Raw genomic sequence first — 25,427 nt, 5'->3', positions numbered from 1 at the left:
GCAATATTAAATGAGATGATATAACTAGCCCATAGTAGGCATTCAAAAATAATAGCTTTCTTCTCCTTTTCTCTTCCTTTGAAGAGGCACAATATAAAACTATAAAAAGCTTAAACAGGGGCACCTGGGTGGCTCAGTGGTTGAGCGTCTATCATTGGCTCAGGTCGTGATCCCGGGGTCCTGGGATTGAGTTCTGCATTAGGCTCCATGCATGGAGCCTGCTTCTCCCTCAGCCTGTGTCTCTGCCCCCTTCTCTGTGTCTCTCATGAGTAAATAAATAAAATCTTAAAAAAAATCTTTAACAAACTGGAACAAAGAATCCAGAGATGGAGCACTGTGTATGCATACATCCACATGTGATTTGGTGTATTAGGAGAGAGGGTAGACTTTCATGGGAAGCTCCTTACGTAAGAGGCTTGCAAATAGTTAACCCCAAAACTGGGCAGTCATGGAGCCCAGTCCAAGGCATAGCTGAACTGTCTTACCTGGGATGCCTGGTTAGGTAAGACCTGAGGAATGAGTAAGCAGAGGGAAACCGGTGCTCTATGAAGACAAAACCTCTCCTAAGAGAGGGAGGGAAGAAGGATCTGAGTTGAGCATGCCTGGTTATTATTCCTAAATTCATATTCAGAAAAATTACTTTAATTCATCCAGAGAAGGGCAAAGAAAGGCCAGGAGCATGCAGAGAGAAAATAAAATCTTCTTAGAAATGAGGACTAAGAAAAAGATGCTTATCTGACTCTAACAACAACCCACAGATGAGCTTTCAAACCCAGTTTGGGGAGAAGTTAAATTCCCCAGCTATCTCCCAGATGGAATTTACCAAAACCATTCATGGACTTATCACTTGCCCCAAAATACTGCTTTTGAGATCACTATGAAACATTCAAGTAATAATGTCTAAGTGGCAATTGGGTCTATATGTCTGTGGCCCCAGAGTCAGGTCTGGGCATAAGCTATCATTGTAGGAGGCATCAATCAGTAGAGTTAATTAAATATATGGGAGTGAGGAGACTTCTCAGAGATTGGGTAGAGTAAGAATAGAAAGGAGTGTAAAATGCAGCCCTCTAGAACACCATTAGTTAAGGGATAGAAAAAGAGGAAGAGCCTGTAAAGGGTAGTGAGGAGTGGCCAGAGATGTAGGAGGAAAGCCCTGAGAAGCATTGGCTTTGTGAGCCAAAGGAAAGAGAGGTTTAAGGATGAGGGTGTGGTCATCAGTGACACATGTTATTGAGGGATCAAGCTCGATATAAGGATTGACAAAAGGCCTTTGGATTAAAGTGTGTAGGTCATTGAAAAGTCATTTCAGTGGGAGTGATAAAAGCAGAATCTAGAAGCAGGGGAAGACGGGGAGGTGAACAATACTTGTAGATAACTTTCAAAAAGGGTGGTGGGGAGGAAGGGTGAAGAAGTAGGGCAGTGGCTGGGTGTACAGGTTAAGTTTAGGAAGAAAAGAAACAGTTGACAAAACTAAAAGACAACCTACAGAATGGGAGAAGATATTTGCAAATGACATATCAGATAAAGGGCTAGTATCCAAGATCTTTAAAGAACTTATCAAACTCAGCACCCAAGAAACAATCCAATCATGAAATGAGCAGAACACATGAACAGAAATGAAGACATACACATGGCCAACAAGCCAAGTGTTCCACATCACTTGTCATCAGGGAAATACAAATCAAAACCACAATGAGATAACACCTCACACCAGTGAGAATGGCGAAAATTAACAAGACAGGAAACAACAAATGGTAGAGAGGATGTGGGGAAAGGGGAACCCTCTTGCACTGTTGGTGGGTATGCAAGCTGGTACAGCCACTCTGGAAAACAGTGTGGAGGTTCCTCACGATGTTAAAATTAGAGCTACCCTACGACCCAGCAACTGCACTACTTGGGGTTTACCCAAAGATAGAGATGTAGTGAAACGCCAGGACATCTGCACCCCAATGTTCACAGCAGTAATGTCCACAATAGCCAAACTGTGGAAGGAGCCAAGATGTCCTTTGAAGATGAGTAGATTATTTATCATCTATCTATCTATCTATCTATCTATCTATCTGGATATTACTCAGCTATCAGAAAAGACAAATACCCACCATTTGCTTTGACATGGATGGAACTGGAGGGTATGATGCTGAGTGAAATAAGTCAGAGAAGGACAATCATCATATGGTTTCACTAATATGTGAAATATAAGAAATAGTGAAAAGGATTATAAGGGAAAGGAGGGGAACTGAGTGGGGAAAAATTAGGGAGGGAGACAAACCATGAGAGACTCCCAACTCTGGGAAACAAACAAAGGGTTGCAGAAGGGAAGGCGGGTGGGGGGATGGGGTGACTGGGTGACGGGCACTGAGGGGGCACTTGATGGGATGAGCACTGGGTGTTATACTATATGTCGGCAAATTAAATTCAAATAAAAAATGTAAATTAAAAAAATGAAGCAAGAAAAACATTTTTCTTCCCTTTAAAATATATAAGTACTTAAGCATGTTGAGGGAAAGAAGCCAGTGGAAAGGGGAAAGGCAAATGTATAGAGAGAGGTGCCGTTGGATGGAGCAAGGAATGTGACATGGCAGAAATATGAGCTCCAGGATACAGATGAAGAATGGAGGGGGTGGGGAGTGGATGCAGGGCCTGGGTTGCTCAGTCAGTTAAGTGCCTGACTCTTGATCTCTGTTCAGGTCTTGATCTCAGGGTCATGAGTCCAAAGTCCACATTGGGCTCTACTCACAGAGCCTACAGAAAGAAAGAAAGAAAAGAAAGAAAGAAAGAAAGAAAGAAAGAAAGAAAGAAAGAAAGAAAGAAAGAAAGAAAGAAAAGAAGGAATAGGGTTTGGAATCACGTAGATGAGATTCAAATCCACTTCCTAGTGGTCTGAATTCCAGTAAGTTATTTAGCATTCTATCTTCTCCCCCAAAGTCATTTTCTTCTGCAAACTGGGTATAATAAATAATATCTTCCTAAAGCAGTTATTAAGGCTGTGAACAAATATTTGATTCTCTCATTCTAGGCATGTTAGGATCATACTCTCTCATCCCAATTAAGCTCAGGCAAGGCCTTTGACTCCCTTTGCTCAATGATATATGGACATAAGTGATGGGCAGCACTTCCAGGTAGGAGCTTTGAGAGCCACTGTGTGCTTCACTAGGTTCTTTTTTTCCCCTCTGCTGTAACAGCCTCGATGTTTATAGTGGCTGCTCTATCACTCTGAGTCTCAGGGTCAAAATAAATGACACATTGTGTATGGTCACCACCCAACCTACAACGGACACATGAATAAGAAATAAATCTTTGTTATTTTAAGCCACCTTGATTTTAGATAAGTTTGTTATTGAAGCATGGTCTACCCTATCCTTACTGGTAAACTACTTGTAAAATTACTGTGAGACTTATGTGAGAAAATATGTAACATATAAAGAAAAAGATAATAGGGAAAACAGAAATCACTCAATAAATCATGATTCATTTCACTTGTGGAGAGCTATACACAATGATGCTCGTTGATAAGAAGCCATTTGAAGTGGTTTATAGGATGCAGAAATTACTTTAGTTGTAACTGAAAATAGCTAACATTTATTGAACAATTACTTTAAGCCAGATTTTGGATAGAGAAAAAGTCCTTGCGCCTGTTTGTTTTTCTCTGTCATTTATTTTCTCTCTCCTCTGATTTTCTGGCAATTCTTTTTAACCAACTAGATCTTGTACATCTGGACTCTTGGTGCAAGAAGAGGTCCTAGAATTCACCCAACAAAATCACCACTCAATGTCAGAACTCCCTTTATAATTTCCCTGACACATAGGCATCCAAATTTTGCTAAATGACTCTCAGCGGCAGTTTGCTTGCTACCTTCTATGGCAGCTGCTGGATCTTAAATTCTAACGTGTCAGGAACCACATTTGCCTTGTTCATCCTGGAATTTCCTATGGCCAACAGAGTACCTGGAAATGGTGGAAAGTCCATAAGTATGTATTAAAGGAATGAATGACTATATGGACATACTTTATGATAACTAACTTTTAGCTTCTTTGCCTGTAAGGCAGATATAATAATATTAATCTCAGAAGACTTTAACAAGTTAACGTGAATGTGAATGAACCTGGTCCACTGCAGAAGCTCTATTACCGTTAATTCTCATCCTTTATCTCGATTCTCCTTCTTAAGCAAAGTGAAAAAATAAGCTAATGCTGCAATACAAACTAAATTTGTCTTCCAACTAGTTCTCCATAGCGGAATTTATGAGTAATCGCTAGAACAAAAGCATGATATGGATGGCAAGCCCTGAACATTATGCAGTCACAAATTTTAGGAGACAGTATGATTTAGTTGTGAGGAATTCAGGCTCTGGAGCCCGATGGATCTGAATGCAAATCCACTCCTTGTGGACTGTCTGACCATGCAAGTTTCTTCTATTTACTGGCCGCCATCAATATTCTTATCTTTAAATAGAGGTATCTCATAGGGTTGTTGCAAGGTCTGAAGAAAATTGATGTAAATGCTTAGCACTGGGCCTGGAACATAGCAAGCTTATTAAATATAAGATACTGGTGTTACTAGGTTAGAGCATTAAGATAACTTAGAAGCCTTCTAGTTTAATCCTCAATCAGTTCTCAAGTGCTTGGTAATTGGATCTTGTCATCAATGTCTTGGCTTTTACCACCTCACTTCCATAAATAGGTATACTCTGTCACCTAGTCTATCCTGATGTATTAGTTAGAGTAACACTAGTTGCTATAACAAAAAAAAATCTAAAGTGTATATGGCTCAGATATGATGGGAGTTTATTTCTTATTCAAGTTCCTGATTGGATGGGACACCTGGGTGGCTCAGTGGTTAAGTGTCTGCCTTCCACTCAGGTCATGATCCTGGAGTCCTGGGATCGGTCCCACATCAGGCTCCCCAAAGAGAGCCTGCTTCTCCCTCTGCCTCTGCCTCTACCTCTCTCTCTGTGTCTCTCATGAATAAATAAATAAAATCTTTTAAAAGAATGTTCCTGATTGGTGAGTGGCTTTCTTTCAAGTGGTGAGGTAGGGATATAGGTTACCTCTCTGTCTTTTGACAGAGGACACCAATCTTGTTTACATCAAGTCTTTAGAAAAGGAAAAAGAGAATGAATAAACCATATTTGCATATTACCTTGATGTGGAAGTAACACATTTCTTCTCATATTCCATCGGTGAAAACAAATCATATGGCACCTCCTAAATATAGGGGGTGCTGGCAAATATAATTGCTACCTGGCTTGAAAACTATTTCCCAGTTTATACGCTATGCTCCTTCTATGAAAGGGTGAGCATGCATTTTGATGGTGAGCTAGTCATATGCTTCATAATGGATAAGCCTACTGTCATCTGTATTTTGTTTGCTATGATTTGCACAGTCCTGGAAGAAAGGTTTTAATTTAAACATGGGCTGCCCTAAAGTATTATATACCATATGGCATAACTCATAAAAATTTCAAATACATTATATATTCTACTTTTGCTTCCATCATAAAATGTGTCACGGACATGGAGGAGAGAGTGATAGAGGGAAAGAGAGAAAGTTAGAATTGGTAGAGCTAGGAGAAGGCACTTTATACACACAGTACAGGATATAAAGTTTCCATGAACCCTGTAGAGATAATGTATCCCCCATCCAATAAGCAAGGAAATAGGCTCAGGGAGGGGGCATGACTTGTCCAATTTCACATAATATAAAACTACAGGACTCAGACTTGAACCTGGAATGGTCTAAATATAAAGTCAGTGTCATCTCTTTCTCCAGATGTGAATGTAAGAGAGTCCTCTTAGTTTAACTAGTTCAGTGCTCCCTACTGGCATGCTCTCTCCTCCAATTAGTCAAACTTACACCAATTCCTTTTCCTCCAGGGAGAGTAACTTTGCAAGTGGTTTAATTCCCACTTCTATTGGCAATGCATTGTACATCTCACCCATAGGTATAATTACAAGCATGATCTATCCCTAGTCCACTTTTATTGACTCCCTTAATCAAAACCATTTTTCCATGTCTCACAAAGGGATATTAAAAAATTCTCTTTACAGTAGAATCTATGAATATTCCACTTGAAATGGCCCAACATCTGTCTCCTCGCCCAGCCAAATCCCAACCACATCTTGCCAGCAAAGCCCTCACCATTTTGAATAAGAAAAAAAAAAAAAAGAATGACAGGATCGGAATTACTGGACTAAGACTGTGGAATTCCACACTGGGAATTCAGCTTTACCTCTTTAATACAGCTTAAGATCCTACTTTGAGAGATAATAACAATAAAAAAATAGCTTCATTTGCTGTAGATGATTTATTCATAAATGATTCATATTTTTCTAATAACTTTTACCCACTCCTCTCATCCAGAAGGCACCCATCAGCCACAAAGAGCCAACTATTGTTTTTGACTCTGACAGATGCTTATATTTGATCACTCCAATTTATGGAATATCTCTCTGTCTCTAAACACACACACACACACACACACACACACACACACACACACCCCAAAGAATCTGGTACAATTCATGGGGAGCATTAATTAGTGCATATCAAATGTGAACTTGACAGGGCTATGATTTAAATACAAAGATGCCTGAAGAATTATGATTCAATATTTGAGCTCTAAGCTATTCTGATGCTATTCTATCCACCTGAACAAATACGGCCTGGCATCCTACGTTCTTTGCAGCTGGTGAGTCTGAAGAGACCTATTCTTTGGGAGGGGGAGGTGGGGAAGATCTCTCAGCAAGGTAAAAGACAGCTGGGACTAAGGGGCAGGCTCCTCCACCCCTCCCACTGCTGTCAGGAAATGTGGTTCCAGTAGCAGAAGAGAAGCACCCAACCAGCTGGTGTCCCATGGAAGCTTCCATCCAGGATCTGACATCTTAACTGTGGAACATCCAGTACATACGTATTAACTCTTCTTGACCTCATTTTCTTCACCTAAAGAAATAAAAATTCCTACATCTCATTTATTTGTTATGTATTTATAAAAATTTACCTGTTTCAGAAGATCACTTATGCCAGGCCCTGATCTAGCATTTGCATGCAATTTCTCACCCATTCCTAGAAGAACTACATAAATTCATGGATGAAAGAAGAAACCAAAAAGCAGAGAATTAAAGGATTTTCCCAAAGGTATCAAACTAGCAAATGATGGAGTGAAGATTCAAGCAATAGTCCATGCTCTTACATTATCCCATCTTGTCAGTTCTCTTCTGACTTTAAAGCTATTCAATTTAAATCAATGTAAGTAGAAAGAGAATTTATTGTTTCTCTCAACTAAAATGCTGAAGGAGTATCAAGCATTTGGTCTGGATGGATAGAGATGCCCAAATAATATCAGTAGGGTTCTTTTTTTCTCTGCTCTTCTTATGCTCTTTGTACATTGATCACATTCTTTCCACTTTCCTGAGGCCAACAGAAAACAGCCACAAGTGTCTCTAGCTTACATTATCTTTATACTTCATATATTTTTTTGAAAGTATCTTTCTGAAAAGGTCCTTTCGAAATATCCTGAAAAGGCTTCACTTGGTCTACCTTGGCCCCAGCTTGTCCCTCACTGAAGTCAGGAGAGGAATATTATAACTAGGAGGGGAGTGCATGAAGTCACCCTTTCCTTAATCTCCTGGAATGAGAAGAAATGCTTTCCCCAGAGAAAGGGATGCTGAGCAGGTACTGATATATGTCCATCTCATAAGGATTAGAATAGCACATAGCAAAAGCCTAATACATAATGTTTCTTATTTCTTAAACCAAAGATGAGACAATTCCTAAAACCATTTTTTAAAGTTTTTGCTTCATGCATTCACATGTGATATATTTAGAACTTTCAGTTTGGAATCCCTTCTATTCCAAGAAACCTCAATATCCTTAGGTTTACATCCCTTAAACCTCCCTTTTGTAGTCCTTATCCTTCCTGGCTGGTATGAGAGTTACTTATGGCCATATTTGCCCATCTAGTTCTCTACCCCCAACTAAAGTCTGAGCGGGGCAGGTACCTGATCTTACTGACATGTAGCAGAGATGAAAGCTTGGGCCTTACAAACAGAGAGATCTAGATTTGAATTTTAGCTCTGCCATTGTGACCTGTATGATTAGTTGAAGTTACCTATCCATTCTTTTTTTTTATAAATACAATTTTTTGAAGATTTATTTATTTATTCATTCAGAGAGAGCGAGAGAGAGGCAGAGACACAGGCAGAGGGAGAAGCAGGCTCCATGCAGGGAGCCCGATGTGGGACTCGATCCCGGGTCTCCAGGATCACACCCCAGGCTGCAGGCGGCGCCAAACCGCTGCACCACCGGGGCTGCCCTACCTATCCATTCTTTCTTTTTTTTTTTTAATTAATTTTTATTGGTGTTCAATTTACCAACATACAGAAAAACACCCAGTGCTCATCCCGTCCAGTGTTCACCTCAGTGCCCGTCACCCACTCCCCTCCACCCCCCGCCCTCCTCCCCTTCCACCACCCCTAGTTCGTTTCCCAGAGTTAGGAGTCTTTATGTTCTGTCTCCCTTCCTGATATTTCCCAACATTTCTTTTCCTACCTATCCATTCTTAACTTCATTTTCCTCATCTATAAATATGATGATAATAATACATATCTTTCATTTTAAAAAGTATTCTTTTATAGCCACACTTTAATTTACAGTGAATTTAAGGCAGCTTATTATAGTGCTTATAATATAGTAGAAAAACAAATATTTGTGCAGGAGAAATTATAAGTTACAGTAGACATTTAAGATCCAAGGAAAAGGGGGGCAGCCCAGGTGCTCAGCGGTTTAGTGTCGCCTTTGGCCCAGGTTGTGATCCTGGGGACCTGGGATCGAGTCCCATGTCAGGCTCCTGCATGGAGCCTGCTTCTCCCTCTGCCTGTGTCTCTGCCTCTCTCTCCCTCACTCTGTGTCTCTCATGAATAAATAAATAAAATCTTTAAAAAAAAAAAAAAGACCCAAAGAAAAGGTAAAAAGACATAGGTCTTCACAATTATTAAATTCTAACAGATGGTACATAATTATTAAAATTGTGCTGTACATTTCCTAGGAACAAATAGTAAAGAGAAACTTAAGCAGTTTAGTGATCTATTTTCAATATGTAAAAGAAATGTGAGGAAGAAACATTCCAGGTCCTCACGAAAGCGAACTCCTTCCTGGCAATTATTTCTGAATATCACCCAAAAGGGCATTTGGGATAAATGAGATCTGGAATAATATATGTCAAACCCTTGATTGGTAATTCAATATAAGTGCTACCCAAAGACAAATAAATGGAAAGACATTCCATGTTCATGGATTGGAAGACTTAATACTGTTAAGATGTCAGTATGACCCAAGGTGATCTATAGATTTAATGCAATACCTGTCAAAATCACAATGGCATTTTCTGTAGAAATAGAAAAATCCATCCTAAAATTCACGTGGAATCCAAAGAGACTTCAAATAGTCAAAATAAACTAAAAAAGAAAGAACAATGATGGAAGCCTCACACTTTCTGATTTCAGAATTTATTATGAAGTTATAGTAATCAAAACGGTGTAGTACTAGCAGAAGGACATAGAGATCATGAAATACAGTAGAGTCCAAAAATAAACCCTTTGCATGTATGGTCAAATGATTTTCAGCAAGCATACTAAAATCATTCAATGTGGAAAGGACAGTCTTTTCAACAAATGGTGCTGGAAAAAAAAAAAAAAGCATATCCACAAAAGAATGAAGTTAGAAACTTACTTGCAACATATACAAAAAGTAACTCAAATTGGATCAAAAACATAAACATGAGACTGAAAACTATAAAACACTTTGAATAACAACATGGGGAAAAGCTTCATAACATTGGATTTGGCAATGATTTCTCAGATATGACCCCCCAAAGCAAAAGCAACAAAGGTTAAAATAGATAAATTTTTTTAAAATTGGAGTTCAATTTGCCAACATTTAGCATAATACCCAGTTGATAAAAATGGGTTTTATCAAAGTTTAAAACTTCTGCACATCAAAGGACACCAATCAACAAAATAAAAAAAGCAATCTTTTGGGAGAAAAAAAACTTTGCAAATCATATATCTGATAAAGGGTCGATATCTAGATTATTTATAGAACTCTACAAATTAACAGCAGCAACAACAAAAAAAACCCAAATGATCCAAATAAAACTGAGCAGAGGACTTAAATAGACATTTCTCCAAAGAAGACATACAGTTGGCCAAAAAGCATATGAAAAGATGTCAGACATCACTAATCATTAAGGAAATGCAAATAAAAACTTTGATGAAATATAACTTCACACCCATTAGAATGGCTTTTAGCAAAAACAAACAAAAACCCAGAAAATAACAAAGTGCTGGCAAAGATGTGCAGAAATTGGAACTTGTACACTGTTGATAGGAATTTAAATGATCTAGCCACAATGGAAAATAGCATGTCAGTTCTTAAAAAAATTAAAAATAGAATTACCATATGATGCAGCACTACCACTTCTGGATAAATATCCAAAAGAACTGAAGGCAGGGTCTCAAGGGGATATTTGTATGCCTATGTTCATAGCATCATTAGTCATAATACCCAAAAAGTTGAAGCAAGCCAAGCATGGATGGATGAATGGTATGTCCATACAGTATATATATTACTCAGCCTTAAAAGGGAAGAAAATCTGGCACATGGTACAACATAGATGAGTCTTAAGGACATGAAAGCCAGTCACAGAAAGACAAATATCATATGATTCTACTACTTGAGTTATCTAGAGTAGTCAAATTCCAAGAAATAGAAAATAGAATTATAGTTCCTAGGGGCTGGAGGGAGAGAAAAATGAGTTGTTGGTTAGCTGGAATAGTTTCAGTTTTTCAAGATGAAAAAGTTCCAGTGATTGATTCCACAGCAATGTGAACATAGTTAATATTACTGAAGTATACACTTAAATAGGGCTAAGATGATAAATTTTATGCTACGTGCATTTTATTACAACTAAAACTTTTTAATTAAAAAAAAAGCCCAGGTACTTCTTAATGCAAATTTCCTTCTCTGTTAACCTAGCTGAGTCCTTTAAAAAAAAATAGATAAAATTCAGTTGGGAAGTTGTGGAAAAGCTATACAGAGAAGACCTTTTAACTCCATCACAAAGGACTAGATAGCTCCAGAACAGAGAACCAGCAGCATGTGTAAAGTGTGTGAGGGAATAGTATGTGCCTAAGGACTTGGGAGTCCAGGTGTAAGCTGAGTGGAGAGAGTGATTGCTGATGAGGCTGGAGAGAAGCAGAATTTTTCTGTCCTGGTAAAGAGTCTAGACTTTCACCTGGAGGCACCAAGAGTCTTTTTACTCACAAAACTGATTGGTGTCATCAAAATTGTCATATCTTAATGATTTGAGAACTGGCTACCTAGTACATGAGTATCCAAGTCTTATAATTTTCTCTATGCTGTTTTCTTTTTTTCATTTGACTGATAATCAACATCATAAATATCACAGAGATAAGGAATGTTAGAGAGCAGTAAATCAACAAATCTTGACTTGGTGGAGGGGGTTAGGGGGAAGCTACACTGAGCATACTTGGGGTGTAAACTCTCCCTATTTTATGAGGGTGACTTTGTGTCCTGGCCAGTTTGCAGGAACCCTGTATATACAAGAGGAATTATTTAACTACTAGTGGAATAAGGGAGAGAATGGAGCAGACACTTGAAGTCTAGTCCTACAACTTAATCTCGTATCACATTTCCTGTGGTGAGGCTGCTATTTAAACATATCTTAGCTGCAATTTGGAGATAAGGTTGAAATGCATCCCTTGACCATGGCAGAAGATTCTTGTACTGGGAAACTCCTCTGATGCTCACTTCCCAATACATGGAACTGGAGAGGTCATCCTCAGAAACATCTGAATTCAATCCTTTTGTTATGTACTCATTCAATGGCTCCTAAGGGTAGGGCACTGCTCTGGACATATAGAGATGAATATAGCCTGATCTCTGTCCTGAAGAAATTCATGGTTTAAAAAAGGAAGACAAATAAAGTAACAAATGATGTTCTTACCCAATATCACCAACATTATGTCAGGTACAGTTCCAGACCTACCCCATCCTCCATGAAGCCTTCTTAGTTTCTTAACAATAGCCTCTGGTGGTCTCTCTCTCCTCTTAGTCCTGAGAGTAATTTATTCTCTATGCCACTCATCTGGCCCCTGTCAAAAGCATTTGTAGTTGCTGGAGTATATTCTTCAATCAACCATCTGGATTGTGTCCTGCTTCCCAACAAGGACTTTCTCATAGCAACTCATGCATCTCACCTTTTCACATTCCCATGTGTTGCTCCCACTGTTCCTTTTGCCTAGAATAATCTTGTCTGCCCTCTGTTTCACCTGCTAGCAAACTCCTATTCAGCTTTGAAGGCCCAACTCAAAGTTCTAGGCGATCACTCTCACCTCTTTGTGCCCACAGCATCCTCATTCTACTTCTACAGCACTTATTGCACTGTCTTTAAACGTATTCACTTCCACGTCTGCCTGTCCCCCTTGGCAGGACTAAAAGTATGGTTTCACACTTTATTGGGGATGCAGAATTAGGCAATGCATTTGTTAAGATAAAGCAAACTTCTCTAACAGATAAAACCTAAAATCTCAATGATCCAACCTGTGTAAATTACAACCAGATTTTCCTAATCAGTGACCGTGGGGGAACTGTGCTTCCTGCAGTCATTCAGGGGCCAATGTGACTGCAGTTCTGCTAAATTCATCCTTTCAAGATCTTCCTGGTGTCCTTGCTAAGCCACTCAATGGGTGAAAAATCACTGGAGAAGGCCATCTCCTTCCAGACAACGTCAGTTCAGAAAGGGTACACATGTCCTCTGTTCACATTCCACTGGTGAGGGCTGGGCATACGGCACCTCCTGGATGTGAGAGGGGATGGAAACCATAGGCTCTGGCTATGCAGCCACTTTGCAGTGATAATTCTACACTAAGCAAGAGGAGCAGGAGTTTTTAAAGGACAGCTGATCATCTCTGCCAAGAGTAATAAAAATGGACTCTTTAGACATGTGCCCAACCTACTGAGGAGATACTAGTGAACTTTCAACCTGCAATGTGCCGGGAGGTTCACCATTGAGAAAAAGAAAGTTGATGTGGGAAAAATTCTCAGATTCCTAAAAGGAACTTGGCAGAGAATGCCTGCAAACAGTATGAGACTATAAAAGATAATGCCATTTAATTTGGTCCTGTAATTATAGTTACTTCTTCCCAAAGAGCCGAGAATAAACATTCTAATTACTCTACAGGTTATATGGAGATTAATAAGCCTGACTCCTTCAAATCTCTCCCTGCAGAAACACATAGCTCATAAACACAAAAGATCAGGACTAGACCTGACCAATTATTAGACCTATCTCCCTGGGTAGAAAAAAAAGGGGGGATTGTAAGGTGAGCTCCTAATTTATTCCACAAATTGTAATAAGCATTTTATATAACTCATTTAAACTAATTCTCAGAGCAAATCCTTGAACACGATATTATTCAGGATATTATTGTCTCTATTGTGTATGAGAAACCTGAATTTCAGAGAAGTGGAGATACCTTCTCAAAGTGGGACAGCTGGATTTGTGTCTAGGACACCAATCCACTCACATCCTTTCCACTGTACCAAGTATTCTATAGGGAAACCTCAAGGTCTCTATTGTCTCTATTGTGTATGAGGAAACTGAATTTCAGAGAAGTGGAGATACCTGAGAGGCTTGACCTTCAAATGCCTCCTTCCACCCCATCAGTCAGAGCCACGGCCGTGACTTTGTAGATGGGCTTCGCTGAGCTCTCACAGAAACAAGTGCCTGGAATTGGACTCCCTCATGCATTTATATTGGCCTCATCAATGGGATGACTCCAGGAGATGAGGACCAATCATTTGCACATCCTGAGTATGGGTTCTAGGAAGGAAAGAGTTATCTTGAGCCAAACAGCAAGACACAGAAGCTGTCATGGTAGGTGATGAAAGGGAACACTTTTTCGGGTAAGGGCATCTGCAATGTGAGCTCAAGAGAAATGCCTTCTGCATAAAGCCTGCTCTCCTCTAATGGAAGGGGATCTCCCCTCTCAGGTCCACCTTTTCTATTCCGCACCCTGCATCCTCAGGCAGGCCACATTCTTTTCTTCTTCAATTCCTGTCTCTTTCTAGGCACTTAGCTGGGGCTGCAGCCTGGTGTGGAAACAAGAATGGGGCCATATAGCATGGTGATTAAGAGAATGCACAATGACAGTGGGAACACCTGCGTTCTAGCCCTGCCTCAGCTACCTGAGACCTTGGGCAAATCATTTCATTTTTCTAAGCTTTAATTTTTTGCATCTGTAGAACAGGGACAATGGCAATGCCTACCTCATGGAACTGTCATTAAAACAAATGTGTAAAATATGGAGCTTCATAACTACCATAGAATAATTATCCAATTTCTGGTAGACTTTTTAAAAGTCTGCAGATGAAATGGATTTATGATTTCTAAATCCCACCTGGTGCTCTCCAGCTATAGCATACTCGAACAGTCGTTTATATTCTCTCAGTCCTAGCTACTTCATCAGTAAAAGATGATGATTGATGGATGATGATGATGATGATGATGCCTACTTCTGGACTTTTCAGAACTGAGGGGAGTTCAAATGAAGTGATATTCATAAAACTCTTGGGGCAAGGGTTAGGAATAGCAGTCAAGAAACCCGCTGTTTTGTTATAGAAACAAAGCTAAGAAAAAGATCTGACAATCTGTGAAGCGGTCTTACTATGGGGGCCAGAGATTGTAAGAGCCAACAAGGCTCAGAGAAGAGAGATCCATGAGAGGTATAGGGAAGGTAGGATGGGCTGTGTCTTTATAAATGAATGAGGTTTGGCAAGACAAGAGGATAATGATTAAATTGGCATATTTTTTGTGTTTGGGAAGGAGGGCAATTTGGGACAGGTGAGCAGGGGTGAAGCTCCCCTGATTAAATCATTATCGGGTACAAAGGACCCTAATTTAACATAAACAGGATGTCACTATAGAAGGGAATTGAGAAGGGGCAAAAGAAAGAGACAGATGTTTTATTTCTAACTTTTGTGATATGGGTAGCAGTTGTCTTTGCCTACTTAGCATCCATTACCCATTTTTGTGGGAATTCCCTTACCTCACACCCAATTCCAGAGACTGGAATTTAAGCCTGAAACCTGGGATTCATTCTTAACTACCTTCCCGTCAGACAGCTCTCAGGTCCATAGATTCTATGTCCTCAGTAACTCTCTGATCCACCCATTTCCCTCCATCTCCACTGACATCCCTAAATCCAACTCACTCTCATGTCTCATCTGAGTACTTACATCAGCAACCTACCGGAGTCCTTGCCTGCACTCCTACTCTACCCAATTCATTCTGCTTCCTTCAGTCAGTGTGGTTTTCTCTACAATGTAGAAATCCCTATCCTATTGAATACTTTTTAATGGCTTTGCATTACCCAAAAGATAAACTCTAAACTGTTTACTGTGGCAGGTCCCTGTCTATTTGGTATAGACTTTAGATCCAGGCTTGTTTGTGATCTGGGGCAACTAATTTAAGTCCTCTGTTCTTCAGTTTCCTCATTTGTAAATTGGACATGATAATAGTGCATACTTCAAAAGCTTGCTGTAAAGATTAAATAAATTAATATATGTGAAGTACATAGAACAATGCCTAGAACATTGAAAATGGGTTTTTTAAAGATTTATTTATTTTTAGAGAGAGAGAACATAGGGGGAGGGGCAAGGGGAGAGAATCTCAAGCAGACTCCCTGCTGAGTGCAGAGCCTGATGCAGGGCTCAGTGTCATGACCCTGAGATCATGTCCTGAGCTGAAATCAAGAGTTTGACGCTTAACCAACTGAGCCACTCAGGAACCCCTGAAAATGCTTTTCAGTTGTTGCTATCACCACTGATACCTCACTCACCACCACTACTGCCACCATCATCATCATCACTATCATCATTATCTTTTGATCTCATAATATTTTTTCCTGCCAACCTCTGCTACAGCTATACTGAGATTTAATTTCTACATACTATCTCCCCTCAGAATCTAATATTTTGATCCTTCTGCTAGGGTACTGACCCTTAGATTCATACATCATGATTCTTAGCCTTTTATCTTAAGCCTCTCTTCTTCAGACCATCTCAAGTGAGAGTACAATGCCTACTACAGTCTCTCATCATACCCCATACTCTCCCTTTTTGTAATATTCATCATACTGGTTATTACTTATTCAATATCTGACCCACCAGATTATAAACACCTTAAAGGCAAGGGCCGAGTAAGTCACCTCTACTCTATCTGCTTCATTCTTCACTCTATCAGCTCCAACACAAAAGGTGTTACCATGTTTCACACCATTGTCTTTCCCTACACCCTTCCATTTTCAGAGTGGGAAGCATCCCTCGTAGGGGCCATAAGCTTTCTACATATTTATAGCACTATTTTATTTGACATTATTTTTTAAAGTAACCAGAAGATCACATTTTAATCCTACTAGCTAAATGATTTAAAATATTTATAAGGGCCATTTGCAGCCTTTGTTCTAAAAAAGGGAGGTGAGGTGGGGAGCCGACTAGAGAAGCCATACATGAGTTAGAATTAGCAGAGCTGATAATCTGAAGGACCATCAAAAGCTGCCACTCTGCCCACTTGAAAGATGTTTCTCAAAATAAAAGACATGCCACTGACACTTGCATAGTCTTGAAACCATGCGTGTTCAGCCTCGTGCCAAAAGAGTTTGGGAGTAGAAGGAGCGGCTGCTCCTAGCTCTGTAGGCAGCCGCTTCTGAAGCTGCCATAGCAACAAGTATAGACTAAAAGCGATCCTTCCATATTAGGTGTGAACTGACTCCAGACAAGGAAAATAGCTTGCAGAGAAGAAGCCAACTTCTCTGGGAAACTCCTAGGAAGTAATTTTCAGGTGACCCATTCCCCTGCTGTCTCCTTCCCTAGTTACCCTACAAGTAATAGCATGGAAGAATTAAAAAGCAACAAACAAACAAACAAACAAACAAACTTTTCATTCCTTCAGACACCCAGACATACAACCTCGCTTGATAAAATTGCACTAGAGTCCTTCCCCACCCCCAAAATCCCAGCACTCTCCTCTCTTGTTCTGATTCTCAGCTGCCTCCGTAGCTCATCCATCTGTCAGTGCACATATGGGTAAAAGAGGCAAGCCAGGAAGCAGAGAAGAGAAGAGGATTTGTATTTCATAAGCATGTTCTTAGCAGATGAGTAGAAAATGCCTTCCACCAAAACTGAGAAGAGGGTGGTAGGACTAGGGTAGTATCTATTCAACTTGGAATGACCCTTCAAATATAGAGGCTACTCTGTCATTTGGTTTCCAGGGGCAGAAACTGTTTCCCTTCTCACTATATCTCTCTACTCTGAGAACTCAACCACTTTCAATTACTCATCCACTCCCACCCAATAAGAAGACTCTGTGTGGCACATTGAGTCCCAATCTTCTAGGTGTCCGTGTCTGCCCTTTTCCAGGTTGTCCTCAAATCTGAACTCTGACACAGAGTGCCAGTGCAACCTTGAGCAAGCCCTTAATAACTGAACATAGCCTTCCTTGGTTATAAAACAGGGCTAATCACATTGTCAAACTTACATACAAACTATGAGGATTAAATAAGATAATGCATGTAAACCTTTTAGTACAGTCTGGCTCATAAAGAAGGATCAGTAAATGTTAGTTTTTTTCCACCCACAAACTTTACCTTCCAGCTCACCTTGGAACTGCCCACAATATCTAGTCTTGAGAGATTTTGTCCTCAGGGCAAGGACCATATTGCCTTATTCATCTTTGTCTCAATGATTTGCCTATAATCCTAGATACCTAATACATAGTGTCTGGTACAGTATAGGTATTTAGCACGTTATTAAAATGTACAAATTGATGAATGGGTGGATAGGTGGATGGGTAAGTGGGTGAATGCATGAATAATAAAGGGGGGAAATGCACCTTTCTCTTACCACATTGAATCAAAGACAATATGATTCTCTGACAAGCCACTCAACAGAGACAAGTTGCCAAGGTGGATTTACAGAATTGCCTATTCTTCAGGTCTTTTATGACCAGAGGCTGCTGCATGGAGTTGGCTCCATGTTTCTTCTCTATCCATATGGGAACTGGGGAATTTGGCTAAAGTTCTGGTATTTTGTTTTGTTTCTCTTTCTTATCTTGACACTGAGGTTCCTTTTCCTTTTCTCCTTGAGTGCCAGCACAGATGCCAGCTGGCCCATTGGCTCAGTTAACCCCTTCCAACCTGCCCTTGGATGGCTTTGCCAATGCTCCATATTGCTTGGCTTTGCTGTGAACCCACATGGCTCTCTGCCTCATGATATTTACACTGCTAACCTGCCTCTCTCTCAGTTCCCCCATCCTGGCTTCTTCCATTGCACAAAGCCACATCAGAAGAGATCTGGAACTAAGCATAGATTTGGAAGGAAGGCAACACCTAAGGCTGTCAGGTGCTTTCCTTTGTGCCCATGGCATAGCTAATGTTACAAATAAGGAAGGTGATGCTCAAAGAAGTATAGGTGGAAATATGGAGCCAGAACTCAAACACAGGCCTTCTGACCATGGAGCCAGTGCACATTTCACCATACCAAAAATGTTCTCACTGTCTTTACGGTAAGATGGCAGGGTTTTTTCCTATCCTTCTTTCTGTCCCTCTACATCCTACCCTAGGTTTGCCTCTAATTTCATGGAGGGGTAAACTAAGGCTTAGAAGTAATAAGTGATCTATGCATCTATGAAGTCTCATCATTGGAAAGAAAACTGAAGGATAATGGGATCTCTCCAGATGATGAAATCCTGGCCAACATTCATAAACAAAAATAGCAAAAGTACTGACTCCTTGGGGTCTGTGCTAACTCCATAGTATCCTCTGCTTACACTGCAGTGGCATTCACTACATTTACTGAAGTCACCTGTTCATACATCTGCCTCCCATTCTCTGACTGAAACTTTCTTTATGACCACATTCCAGATATTTATTGCCATGTAACAAACCACCTCAACATTTGCAAGCCTAAAACAATTTTTTTTATTATCTCTTCACAGTGCTGTGGTTAACTGGGCTCAAACAGAGAGTTCTTCCATGGGATCTTTCATGTGGTTACTTTAGTGACTGAAGCCAGGATCACTTAAAGGCTCATTTGGGGTGGATGCTCAAGATGGCTCATTCATATGGCTGGTAGCTGATGCTGGTCCCTGGTTGGGAACTCAATCTGTCAATCAGAGCATCTATTCATGGGCCTGGAGCTTTTCTCAGCATAGCAGCTAGGTTCCAAGACCAAGTGTTTCAAGAAGCCCAAACAATAACTGTAAGGCTTCTTATGCGAGCCTCATAAGTTCTACTATGTCACCTGCTACATTCTGTTGGTCAAGAAAGTCACTAAAGTCAGTCAAAATTTGAAGGACTAGGGATCCCTGGGTGGCGCAGTGGTTTGGCGCCTGCCTTTGGCCCAGGGCGCGATCCTGGAGACCCGGGATCGAGTCCCACATCGGGCTCCCGGTGCATGGAGCCTGCTTCTCCCTCTGCCTGTGTCTCTGCCTCTCTCTCTCTCTGTGACTATCGTAGATAAATTTTAAAAAATTAAAAAAAAACAAAAACAAAATTTGAAGGACTAGTACAGAGTTTGCTGCCTTCTTTAATGTATCCAGAAAGAGAAAGTCTGTTAGTTGTCTCTGTTGTCTAAACACCTTGAATAAAATCTGGCATATACAAAGAATAAATATTTGTTGACCATGCTCAAACTGACAATTTGTATGGGATATAAGAGATTATACCAAAAACAACATCAATGGCCTCTACTTACTCCCTTGGGATCTCTTGTTAACTTGTACTCTAAATAACATACATGAATTAAATACAGTATGTCTTTCAGCTCATCTTTAGGTTCTATCTGGATCTCTTTAGTAACTGGGAAGACACTCGCACAGTAGTATTATAAAATGGAGAATTTTCCAGTCTGACTGGTTATATATATGGACTCTGAAGTCAGACTGCCTAAAGATTCCTGTCTTTACCCCTATCTAGCATATATGTTTAGGCTAAACTTCTTATGTTTTCTTAACTCATGCATATTATAGATAATAAAAAGCATCTATCTTTAGGGTTGTTATGAAAAGTTCATCATTTAGTATAGTGCCTGGTATAAGAGTGCCTAATAAATATTAGCTATTATTTCCAGGCTTCCCCTCCTTTTTTGCTGCTGCATTGAAAAAACATCTCCTTAGCTTTTGAAATCCACTTTCCCATATCTTTCTCTTTTCAGCTACTGGTTTCTATTTTTTCTAGGTATCAGCTTTGTGCATGGATTTGTATAGCAATTTACACTTTCCAAAGTACTCTTGCATTAATTTAGTGTATCCCCTTAGCATCTTTAATAAAGGTAATAGTGTTGTTGCAATCATTCCCGTGTTATAGATTGTTGAATAGAAGCTAAATATTGTAAAATGTCCTGCTCATAATCATCAACAAAGCAAATTATCAAGGCAGGAACAGAATATCTCAGTATTGTGGTTTAGATTCTAATCATTTTCCCTAAAAACCACATGATCTCTTGTGATGTCACTGAGAGTCCAATGGCACATGACTTTAAATTCTGAGGGAAATCATTAGAGCTTGAGTTTTCATGGGCTTGAGATTAAAAGTGAATGTTTACCCCTACTGAATAACCAAAATGGATTTAAGCTTCTAGAACAATTTGAAAGGCAATTAATTTTCCTAAAATAAGAGCAGCTGTTCTTGCCAGTGGATATTAAATAGAAGTCTTGTGATGATTTAGAATTTGCTAAGGATACTTGGAAGCCAGACCATGATTACTTTGTAGCTAATTCATGGAGGCAGGTGCCCTCTCAGTCCTAGATCTAATTCATGGATTATGTGAATTCTCTGGTTTGGAGAGAATATATGCCAAAGGCAGTATGACAAACCATCTTGATATGAATCCAGTATACTCAAAAGATGACCCAAAGCACACTAAGTAACTAAGTAATCCCTACAAATGTGTGGCATTGACAAATGAAAGCATTCATAATGACAGCCAATAAAAATTTCCCAATAAGTTAAAGACAACACAATATGGGAAGAGGGCACTGAACCAGGAATAAAAAAAGAACTCACATTCTTTAAGTCCCTATCATGTTCAGTTCAAAATAAAGAACATTAAGCATCCACCTGGTGAAATGTATTGTGCTAGAGACTATGGCACATGGCCTCTTCTTCCAAAGAGCTAATAGTCTAGGAGGTCAGAGACACCAAAAAATTCATGATAAGTAGTAGGTGTCTTGATAGGGAGATATGTAAAATGATAAACACAGAGTGACATAAGAGCACCTGGAAAGGACAGCTAATCCACATTGGAGGAGGAACAAAGAAGGGCAGAGGAGACTTTCTAGAAGAGATGTTAGCTGATCTGAATTGTGAGCAAGTTTGAATGTTATAAAGGCAGAGAAGAACTTGTAATAGTAAAGTGGCATGGTGTGGGGTAGGGGAACCATAAATTATACCATATTATTAAGGCACATGTTAGGCAGGAAGCATCAGGAGTTAAGCGTAGAGAAGAAGGCATGAGACAGAGAGTGTGCTAAGGACTTAAGACACAGTATCTAATCTATATGTCACAGTAGTTATCTAAAAAATTTGGTCTTTCTCAGTTTCACAGATGAGGAAAATGAGGGTCATGAAGATTAAATAATTTTCTTTGCTTGACTCTGAAACTCCAAATACGTGTCCAGAGAAGCTGTATTCTGATCTCACAAGAGATGTATACCATCCTTAGCTAAATAACTCTTCATTTCTGTGTCCTTGTTTTTTTGTTTTTGTTTTTCCCACTGAAATAAAAGGAACTAGACAGGATACTTTCTCAGGCCACTGCCTGCTGCTGTATGTTAGGATCCTATGTCAGGCTCCTAAGCAGCTACTGCAGAGCTAGAACCACGTGCTTGTTTTCAGCACCATGGAGAAGTGCCGCAGTGCTGAGAGCAGCAGACACAAGGGTCAGCCAATGTAGAGGAAACCAGGAGATCTACAAATCTTCCTTTAAACAAGACATCAGCAAAGACAGAAGGGCAAGAAGAAGGAATATCAGGAGAGGAGAGAAAAAGAGAAATTGTCCATCACCATTGTTTTCTTGAACAGCCGCTGAGTGATATGCTGAGTGAGACAAAATGAACTAAATAAAGGGAATAAATTGTAGCAGCAACATGTCCTCGACATCATAATATGGATGCTGTAATCATACAAGGCTAATAGTCTGAGTCACTCCACAGCCAGTGCAAACAAAAAATTGATGGGACATGCCTTGCAGCTGCTCACAAAAACCAATAAATTAAACTTGCTGACCATGGCCTGAAGACAAGGGAAGCATAGCAAAATTATGTAACTGGTGGTTTATTTCCTGAATCACACAGCTTCCTTTTCCCTTTCTTTTTCTTACTTTTCTGTTGCCTCATGTATCTCCCTATCACAACCAAACCTTCCTCTCCAGAAAGGATCCACTATCTAATTTATACTAAGGTGTAAGTGGCCACCAAAATGTAAAGAGCTATCTCTCATAGGAAAATCAGAAGCTGAGAGATTCATTCACTATATTTTAAGTTCCATGAGAACAGGATAGGTTTCATTCTTGTTCACAGCACCTATAATGGCATCTAGTATATGATCAATAACAACAGCAATAACATTAATATTTATTGAGTGTTTACTATGCAATGAGTGCTTTTGTGTGTGTTCTTTTAATCTTCATTAAAGCTGTATGTGATAAGTAGTATTATTATCTCATTTTCATATGGGGAACCTGGAACACAGAGAGGCCATTAACTTCCCAAAATCACATAGCTAGGAAATGCAAGTCCAAGAAATTTGAAATCAAAATCCACATTCTTAAACACTTTACTATAAAATGATGAGAGGAAAAGGTGGAGAGATGCACAGAGAAAACCAGAAAGAGACATAGTGAGAGTGTAGTCAAAACTTTAAGATATTATGAAAGCCTATGAGGCTATTAAGAAAGAAAAATAATAACTCATCAATTCCATTCAACACATAGGCACTTTGCTGAGCACTGAAGATACAGAAATAAAAAAGAACCTGCCCTCAAAGTATTAATAACTGGTGAGGGGCAAAGACAAGTAAAAAGACAAGAGCATAAGATAGTATGATGGGTGTTTAGATAGAGGTTAACTCTGCCGCTACAGAAATTCAGAGAAAAGGTACTTCTCAGGATTGGGGAGTTGGAGTATTGCCTATGATATGAGCTCTTAGCATAAATTCTAAGAGGCTAATGGGACACACACACACAGTTCAAGAGGTGGAGAAAATTCTCAAGTGTGGACCTGAGAAGATTACTGGATCATGTTGGAATATGAGAGGTCATATGGTGTAACCTAATGTACTCTATAATCTGTTTATTCAACAAATAGTCTGAGTACCCAATGGGTGTCAGGCCTCGTACTTGGCACTAGGGACACAAAAATGAACAAGCAGGCATGTGTCCTTCCTTCATTGAGATCGCTTTCCAAAATCTATGCTTGAGAATAGTGAAATGGAGGCCCAGAGAGGTAGAGTACCCTCCATAAAATTGCACAATGAGGTGATGGTAAAGCATAGACTAAAAGCCAAGGCTCTGGTCCATTACTATCTCCCAGGAAATGTTTATTGAATGAATGAGTGAGTTCTTAACAAGGGTGTATTTTAAAACTCCTTGGTAGGCAAAGAAAAAATGTCACTTAGTTTAGCAATTCAGCAGAAGTCATGACTTGAGTCTGAATGAACTACATGGATACTGTCAGGATATCAGCTGGTGATCCGAGGAGCCTGGAACACCTGAGTCTCTAACATTCATCTTGGACATCTCCCACTCCGACTCTTCAGCAATTCCCTATATTCTACTGAATCTGTACAATTTGTTTCCATTGTTGTTTGTTTGTTTGTTTGTTTCTGAAAATCTGCAGCCATGCCAATGAAAATCAAAATCAAAAGTATAACTTACTGAGACAGCCTCAGAAAGCCCCAGGAGAGACAGCAGCCATCATAAGAGGAACAAATAAACCAGCAGAGTATAAACAAAGCCTGCAAAGCAATAAAGAGGCTGATTCGCATATCTCTCCCCCACTCACCCCTGGAAAACCACAGGAGACCCTAATACTGCAGAATAATGTTTAGATGACCCAGATGCTAGCATGCCCTAGCTCTCCAGCATCCAGCATGTCCTAGCACCCAGAGTTTGAGTCTGATATGAAGAAGGGGAATTTGAAAGTGCCAGGTAGCCCAATAGGTAGAAGCCATAAGCACCACTGCCTCATTTTCTCCCAAGGGGGTCAGTGTTAGTAAGGTTCAAAATAAAACATTTCGGGAATGCCCCAGTGTAAAGTAATCAGTGGGTATTTTGATAACATTTGTTCAGGAGAACTCCTTAGGGCAGGACTGACCCCTCAGAGCACTCCTTGAGCTCATGGTTATTTGAGCCCTTACAGTACAACTTTGTGACAACAGAGCTCTTGCTCCATAGGTCCTTGGGCCCCTTATAAGTGGTGGCTTATTTCCTGAATCATTCAGCCTTCCTTCTTTCTCTTTCTCACTCATAGCTGAGTCCTTTAATGTTTTCTATCTCATTAGATGCCAGGATCTAGTCTAAACCCAGTAGACTCAAGCAGCTGACAGCCTCCTAATTTACTCAAGATCTACTGATAGATAAATGATATCATACTAGAGAGATGAGATGGAACTTCATCAGATATTTCTTAACCATCTTTGACTATGGATAAACTTCCCAGCTGCCTGAAGCAATTTGAAAGTCTGAAAAAATAACCCATCTGTATAAATCCTATAAAAATTAATTCTTAAAATATCCATTCATAGCATGTTAAGCAGTAACTGGCTGAAGAGAAATTTTGATTCAATCCTTGCATGCTATAGATCCACTCAACTCAATTAAATTTGAGCAAAGAAATATTTATTAAGCACCTACTGTGTATCAGGTACTGTATGTGGTCTTAAGCATACAGAGGTGAAGGGAACACGGGTTCATCTTGGAGGAGTTTATCATCTAGTTAGGATGTCACAGAAAACATAAATCCAATTCCAGAAAGAATGTACCATGGGCATGATATAGACTGCAATGAGAGCTTAGAAGAGAGAGAGGTTAATTAAAAGTAGAACAAAGCAGGGAAGTCTTTCAGAAAGCACAAGGTTAGCTCTGATAGACAGGATTGGGTAGCCACACATAAGGAGAATGCATTCTAGGTAGATGATACAGCAAAAGCAAAAGCTGACATTTTGGATGCGCATTGTTTTAAAGAGTGAAATGGCATGCTTTGCCCAGAACATTGTGCATGTGAATGTGTGTGTGTGCACACATGCGCATGCACATGTGTAATGAATGATGATAAGAAAGATGTAAGGCTAAG

Source organism: Vulpes lagopus, chromosome 10 (assembly GCF_018345385.1).
Source record: "Vulpes lagopus strain Blue_001 chromosome 10, ASM1834538v1, whole genome shotgun sequence".
NCBI classification, from domain to species: domain Eukaryota; kingdom Metazoa; phylum Chordata; class Mammalia; order Carnivora; family Canidae; genus Vulpes; species Vulpes lagopus.
This window is presented reverse-complemented; position numbering follows the sequence as displayed.